General features: G+C 45.2%; 1 long non-coding RNA gene across 3 annotated transcripts; it reads right to left on the minus strand.

Annotated features, from left to right (window-relative positions):
- Positions 1 to 2,828: 2,828 nt before the first annotated feature.
- On the minus strand, positions 2,829 to 6,212 carry LOC118911800 (uncharacterized). Of its 3 annotated transcripts, none has more exons than XR_008998819.1 (3): positions 5,896 to 6,212; positions 5,397 to 5,597; positions 2,829 to 5,313 (listed from the first exon to the last, which is right to left on the minus strand). It is a non-coding gene; the product is annotated as an uncharacterized LOC118911800 (long non-coding RNA). The 3 variants fall into 3 exon arrangements; XR_005024605.2 differs by having other exon boundaries at positions 5,884 to 6,212; XR_005024604.2 differs by lacking the exon at positions 5,896 to 6,212 and having other exon boundaries at positions 5,397 to 5,874.
- Between the last annotated feature and the right edge of the window lie 552 nt (positions 6,213 to 6,764).

A 6,764-nucleotide genomic window follows, 5' to 3' on the forward strand; every position in this document is an offset into this window, starting at 1 on the left:
TATGTGTATAGTTTCATATGTCTACAACGTTCTGTAAGGATACATAGAAGATGGCAGTAAGGAGAGGGAAGTGGGTGGCTTCTGGAATTTACTTTTCATTATATACAATATATTCTTTTGAACTTGCCTATTTTATTTCTTGCTTTAAACAATAAAATGACTACTAGGGGAGAAAACCTTATTAATGAAGGAATACATATGTCTTGAGTGTAATGATAAATGATGGAACGTAAACTTGCCACTCACTCCCTGCTTAAATTTATAATCACTTCCCTTGCCTGGTTCTCTGAGAACTGCATGACTGGGCCAGGCCACCTCAGTCCTCCTCCATGGCCATTTGTCACGTGCTCCTTTCACTCCAGTCACACCGACCTGTCAGTTCCTAGAATTTGTAAAGCCCTTTGTTCCCAGAACATTCAAAATCACCATCAGCAACATCAGATAATAACTTTCTTGGAAAGTCCAGCTCAAGTCATGGAATCTCAAAATTGAGAGACCTTGGAAATGCCACTTACCCATCTCTCCACACCTGGAGAAGCTGGGCTTTGCAATCTAAAGTTACCTGCCTAAGGTCACACAGTGATTCTCAGCTATATGTAATTAACCTTAGCAGCTGATCTCTGGAGTTTCATTAAACAAAAGTAGGTTAATAAAAAGGAAGCCTTTGGATTCTAGATATTGGTAGAGTGGGGCTATCATGCTAGGAATTGAAAAATTAATTTGATTTCTTATCCATGAAAACGTCTTCATGATGCCAATGCTCAGAGGGACCAATCAGGCAAAAGAATGTTCCCTAAAAATGAAAAGCCACTGTAATACTGGATTCTACTAGGAACCACACAATTATATTTGAAATATATTTGTTTAATTTGAGGAAGAAATTAATTTGATCATCCTAAGGGCATTCATCCATGAGCCTAGTTTTTAAAAATCCACATCTCCAATGTAGTTAAATTAACTGTACTTCAGTAAATTAGAAGCACAAACAGCTTCAGAACGTGAGCAAGACCTTGGACAGGCCTGATGGGCACCTAGCCCTCAAGGTTGCAAGGAAATTGGTCACAAAGAGACTGAGATGCAGGCAAAGGATAAGACAAGGCTGTCAGTCCTCTAGGAAATTTTCTTCTGAAAGAAATGGACCTATGAGTAGAGCACAAAAATACCAAATTTGAATTAAATTCTTTACCTCTTCTTCACAAATATAAATCCATATACATTCATCACTGGCCAGGTTTTGTTCTGATTGTCAGGCCCTTTTAAAATATGTGCCTATATTTATTATAATGCTTATTTCTGCTTATAAAAGTAATATCTAATAAAAAAGTTGGAACACACACCATGTATAAAGAAGAAACCAAAAGTCATTCGTATCCAGGATCCAAAGATAATTACTGCACATCTTAGAAAATTTTCTCTTAACTCTTTCATTTTTGTGTTTATGTGAGGGGGAGGGGATTCATGTGTTTATGAGGATTATGAAATTGGAATACTACCTTTATATTCTATTTTTTTGAACTTATGCTGTATTATTGGCATTTCCCAAATTATTAGATGATGATTATCTTCATATACAAATCTTTGTGCGATTATTTTCATAGCATAAATTCCTGAAATCAGAATAAAGTGTCAAAGGGTATAAATATTTTTAAGGTATTTGCAATTGCTTTCCAATTTACACTTTCCAAGCAAATAAGTATCCATTATAACCGAGTGTCCTTTCTAAAGTCAATATTATCAAGAGAATATGTTCAATTGCTGACAAATTGTGTGAAATATTTATCTCAGTTTTGTTTGCATTACCCTTCCTTCAGATTTTAGAGGAAACTTTTCCCCTAATGTTCATGTGTAATGATTTTACTTTTCTTCATCTATTCATGGAATCTACCCAACTGTCTCTTAAAGAGTGCATTTTGTTGATTTGTAAGAGTTTTTAATACAGAACAGATTTTAACCCTTGGAGTATATAAGCAGCTTCACTATGTGGTTTCCCTTGTTGTTTGATTGTCCCCTCAAAGAATTTTAGGGGAAAAAATGTACACAGTCAAGCCAACCAATCTTTTTTATTTCTTCCATAGCTTTTGTTTAGAAAGTCCTTTCTCCATCCAATGATAAGTACCTACCTATATTTGCTTTCATTTCTAATTTAAAAAATTTTAACTCTTTATTTCTTCTGGAAATATTTTCAGGAATGGTGTGAGAGGAAGAACTACCAGGATTTGTCCCAAGTGCCTCAACACCATTTAATGAGTCATCTTTCTTTTCTGCAACTGTTTGGTATTGCCTCCTGTATCACGTGGTTGGCTCGTAGCCTTACACTGGTTTGCCGGTAACCTGCTGTACCAGGAGGGACTGGATTCACTTTCCCAGGTACAAAGTAACTGCAGACAGTTAGAGGACTCCCTGTGTGGCTCCCACACTTGCCTGAATATGGTAGATGGAGAGTAAAGTCCTGTATAAAATGAACAATTAATGAGTCATTCACACACCTGGGAAAGTTTAACTGGAAGATAAACAAGTGTCTGTCCTGACTGGTTAAATGTTTACCTTTGGAGAATAGGGTGCCAGGTCTGATAGGATTGTTAGTGACCCTTTCAGGTGTGATTTTCTCTTCCACCAGTCGCCTACTACTCTTGAGATCCTGTCATTTCAATCTTTGGAGCATTATATTGGCTTCTTATGGGCCTCAGGATTAGGACTAAATTCCAGATGTCCAGGCCTTTTAATTCATCAATCTCCAAGAATAGTTATGATGCAACTGAGTCACTATTCCCATACTTGAGTAATGTACAGACACCTTTAAAAGGAAAAAAATTCACGTGGAACTTCGGTAATGCCTTACATTATTTTTATTAAAATATCATTAAACAAAGTGTATATTCTTTTAAATACATAGCAAAAAAGGAATAGTGGGAGCATGGTTACATGGCAGACATTGATAAGCATCATATTAATTTCTTTGAAAAATATTACAACTTAAGCAAAAGCACCAATTTCATGGATTTCAAAGAGAACTTGGAGATCCCTTAAGAGTACATGTCCTAGTTCCAGTCTAACAAAACAGAAATGGGAGAATCTCTTCACCACAAACCACATCCAGCCCTCAAACTTTGTTCTTTTTCTCAGCAGTTTGGATGCCTACCTAGTCTTGGACACAACCACCTTAACATGCACAATCACTAAACTACATGCAAAGTAATCTCCATAGGCTTGTAACCATTACACAACTATAAAACCCAAATTGAATATGAACAGAACTATCAAGCTGATGCTTCAAGTAACTTTATTTAATGAGACAAGAAGAAAGATACTGCCTTGCTGGACAAAAATGGCTGCTTACATTGTAAACACGGCCCTATTGCCTATTGTGAGGAGTAGGGGTTTTTCAGTTCTACCTGCCCACAGTGAGTGGACAGACTTATCAGAATTTGTTTGTTTATTTCTTTAACCAGTACTCTTTATTTTTCTTCAAGAAGGTTTTAGAAATTGAACTGTAGCCCATCAATCCATCAGGATTTTTCATCAACAGCACCAGCTCTCAAACATCCCACCAAAATTTTTTTTAAAGAATTTGCTTTTGGACATTGACATGTGTAACTAAGCTGATTTTTGCTTTACAGGTTTTGATAGACCATGTTCTCTTGTAACCATTATGCAATGAAAACTCTCCGGAATTAAAAAAAAAATGGCTTCGTGATGAAAGAAAATCACTCCATGTAGTTACTTAAATATTTTAAATGAAGTGATTTCTAAAAGTTACAATTTGTATTCCACATCACTTGCAATCTGAATGCAGACAGGCTATGGTTATTGTTTGTAAATCTAAGAGCTTAACTGTAACAGGGTAGGTTCCTGCAATATTTTATAGAATAAGTTGCCCAAATGTTATAGGAAAATATTGTACAGAACTCGTAGGTTGCTCAAAACCGTTTCCTAATAGTTTTTGAAAGCTGTTGACTTTTAGAAATGAACATGTTGATCTGGGCGTAAAGGAGGAGGATATGCAGAAAACAGAAGAGATGCCAATTCACAATGCAGCAGGCAATTAATTAACAAGAGTCGTGCTCCTTGAAACATACGATGGAGGAGATCTGAGAATCTTAGAATAACAGAGGATGTATTTCCTCCAAGTTACTTTACTGGTGTAATTTTCCACTGGAGTCAAATCAATGGATTAGATATTGGAGTTAGGCAGTGGTTCTCAACAGGGGGCAATTTTGACCCCCAGGAGACATCTGGCAGTATCTGGAGACATTTTGGTTGTCATGACTGTGGAGGGAAGGTGTCTCATTTGTATCTAATGGGCAGAGGCCCGGGATGCTGCAAAACATTTACAGTGCACACAGTACAGCACCCTATAATTCCCCAGTCAACAATGTCAATAGTTCCAAAGTAGACAAACCCTGCATTAAGGTGTCCAAGCCAAAAACCATATCCTTGTGTGGAGAAATGTATCCTTGTGTATCTTCCTGTTCCATGTATGTATCAATCTATGTACTAAGGCCACAAGAACTACCCAGAAGCCACCCAAATGTCTCCTGGAATATAGGTTAGCCATAGGAGGGTTGAGTTACAGGTTTTTGCATTGAGCTGGCCATATAACAAGAGCACTAGTGAAAGAAAAGATACAAAAGAAACAGTTAAAAGCTTAACAGGATTCATTAGTTCATTCACCAATTTATTCAGCAAACCTTTATGAGCCACTCTGCTAGACATGATGATGCATGGTGAACACAACTAAACCCCGCCCTGCCCTCAATGGAGCTTACAGCCTAGAGACTAGAAACAAGTGTATCAAGAAAAGTCCAGTAAAATGAGGGCTCCGTAAATGTACGAACTGAGGAACATTAACACTGCGGCTTGAGAAGCTTATAGGTATGTGTAATCACATTTAAACTGCACAACAGACCTCATGAGACAGGCCTTATTCCTTTCTTAGAGAGGTTAAAACTGTCCCAAGGTCACACAATTTGTACGTGGCAGGACTGAGACTTCAGCCAAGTGACACTGAGGTCCCCTTGCTACAGAGTAGGGATACATACAAGCACTCTTGGTAATTGATCTGGAATTTCCTTTCCTGAGGCCCACCAATCACATAGGCATAAATTTCTTCCCCTTCTGAAAAAAATGCCCCTAGCCTTCTTCTTCTTGCTGATTATATAAGCGGGGATTCTTTTCTACCTGTTGCAAGAATATATGCCCCGTGTTCCTAATTAGACTGTAAACTCCTGACCTGCAGGAACCAGAGCTTCCATTTCCTTTGCAACCTTCTGCAGTACTGCAGTCATCCGAGAACCGCCTGCTGCATGAATGAACCTGTAGAGATAAAAATCCTTCCTGGTATTCCCATTTGTTGGTTTCATGCTTTTATTTTGCTTTGTGATGGGACTGTGCATTACCAGCTTCTAGAGGGCAGAGAAAATGGCTTGGTGCTTTCCTCACACTCAGCAGACACCATGCAAAATTTGATCCTCGCATGCCTTTTTGATGCTCTGGATAATATTAGCACACTGGAGTGTTTTCGTGTATCCAAGGACCGAGGTTGTCAGCCTCTGCGGCGGGGAATGTTCCTTCCTTTCCACTGTAAGATCCCATGGCGCCTAGGACAGGGCTAGATTACTGCAGGACACCTCCCCCCACCCCCCGCATATTTTTATTGCTAAGGACGCCGACTGCGCCAGTGGCAAGCTCTTGCATAACCCCAGACCTTGCGAGGGAATGAGGACAGTGCACGGGAGATCTGAAGACAGGTCAGAAGTGGGCTGGATGAGGACGCTGAGGTTCTCTCCGAGAACCCGGCCCGAGCGTGACCAGCAGGACTCCAGCCGCGCGCCGCCCGCCCCGCGCGCCCCCGGGCGCTGTCCAGACGGCCCCGCCCGCGCCTACCTGGGCACTCACCCGCGCCGCGCCGCCTCTCCGCCCACCCCGGCCGCGGGAGCCCGGCTCGGGCCCGCCCGCCTCCGAGCCGCCGCCGGGCCCGCAGACGGCGCGGGGCGCGCCGGGGGCCGCGGTCAGGCCCGGCGGGCTCGCCCCCGGCCGGGCGCCTGCAGGGGGCGCGGGGGCCGGCCCGCCCCGCCGCCTCGCCTCTCCCTCCCGGCTCCCTGGATCCGCGCCGGGAGGAAATGATGTGTTGCTGCTGGTTAATCACAGCTCCAGACACTCATTGGCCGAGCGCTCCGCAGCCACTTCCTTCTCCTCCTCCTCCCTCCCGCTCCTCCCGCCCCGGCTCCTGCTCCTCGCAGCCGCCGCCGCCGCCGCAGCCTCCCCCTCCGCGCCGGGGGAACTTTTCTGCTCCCCGCGGCCGCCTCCCCCTTCGCCCCGGCCGCCGCGGCCGCCCGCCCCGCCGCGCCGCGGGAAGTTCGTCCCGCCGCCGCCTCCCCGCCCTCTCCGCCTCTCACCCCGCCTCCCCGCCCTCCCCGGCTCTCTCCCCGGGGGCGGCCGCCTCTGCCGCGGCCGCTGCCGCGCTGCTCCTCCGCCAGCCGCACCGGCCCCGGGGCTGCAAGCCCCCGCCGCCCGCCGCGCCCCGCCCCGCCGCGGCCGCTGCTCGGGGCCGGCCGCCGGCCCTCGGCTCCGCGGAGTTCCGGGCTGCTCGCCGGCCGCCCCGCCCCGGCCCGCCCCGCGCCGCGCCGCGCCGCGCCGACCTGCAGCGCCCGGCTGGCTCGCTCTCCGCCTCCCCCGGCTCAGCCCCCGGCCGCGGCGCGACCAGAGGTGAGGGCAGGTCGCCGGCCGCGACCGCGGGAGCCGCGGGGACCGGGGGAGGAGGGCGC

The sequence above is a fragment of the Manis pentadactyla genome, chromosome 8, assembly GCF_030020395.1.
Source record: "Manis pentadactyla isolate mManPen7 chromosome 8, mManPen7.hap1, whole genome shotgun sequence".
Lineage (NCBI taxonomy): Eukaryota > Metazoa > Chordata > Mammalia > Pholidota > Manidae > Manis > Manis pentadactyla.